Genomic DNA, 1,078 nt, shown 5'->3' with positions numbered 1-1,078 from the left:
ACTGTAGGCCTAATGATCCCATCTGCTACCTGCATTCTGGCCACATCCTGTAGGATGTCTGGCCACATCCTGTAGGATGTCAGATTGAGGAACTAAGGGAGCCTGGGCCTTCAAACGTCTCTGTTCCCAAAGGCTGTTCTCAGTGGGAGCCCAGCCTAATCCCCATGCCTTGTGCTCATGCCAACCCCGAGCCCACACAACCTTCCAGATTCCCCCAGACTCAACTCTTGGGCTCATCTCTTCTCACACATTATGTTTTCTGCTGTGCTGACCCGTGTCTGACCTCAGCCTGTCCTCATACACCTTTGGATCCCAGACCTAGTTTGGCAGCTACACACCCTCCAGCCCCGGACCCCACTCACTCTGGTTTTAGTTTCCCATTCCCAACAGGGCACTGGTCATCAACGGTGTCCTCCCTCCAGGGCCCAAGCTAGAGCTGATCCTTCCTCATCATCCTCCACCTCCTACTTTTTTGAAATGCACACAGGGCCTAAACTTGGTGGCTCATTCTTTCCCAGGAGCAGTGATTCCCCCTCTCCACCTGCCTCCCCTGAGTGGAGGATTCCTGTGCACGTGTAGGAGGGGGATTTGGCAGGGGCTGCATTTACACCCATCCTGTACTGGCCCTGGCCCCCATGTTTCCTGTGAAATCCACAAGCATAGCTGAAGCACAGTTCTTTTTTTTAAATTTATTATTTATCGAGAGAGAGAGAATGAATGAATGAATGAATGAATATATGAATGAATCCCAAGCAGGCTCCATGCTGTTAGCACAAAGCCCAACATGGGGCTCCGTCCCAAGAACCATGAGATTATGACCTGAGCTAAAACCAAGAGTCAGCCGCTTAACTGGTTCAGTCACCCAGGCTCCCCTGAAGTACAATTCTTAAAGGGATGGCAGTATTGCTCTGCCTGATTGTCCCATGCCCCTGTGACCACAGAGGGCTTGCCAACACAGGGTCATTAAACCTTCAAATTCCACTTTGGACACCAGACAGTGTGAAGGAGCCCAGGAAGTCTGGCTCCCTACAGGTGTCACAGAGACCATTAGTGTGGATTACTGCGTGGACTGTAAAGT

Source organism: Herpailurus yagouaroundi, unplaced genomic scaffold, assembly GCF_014898765.1.
Source record: "Herpailurus yagouaroundi ecotype Mexico unplaced genomic scaffold, PumYag 67049, whole genome shotgun sequence".
Classification (NCBI taxonomy): domain Eukaryota; kingdom Metazoa; phylum Chordata; class Mammalia; order Carnivora; family Felidae; genus Herpailurus; species Herpailurus yagouaroundi.
Note: the sequence above shows the minus strand (reverse complement) of the source record.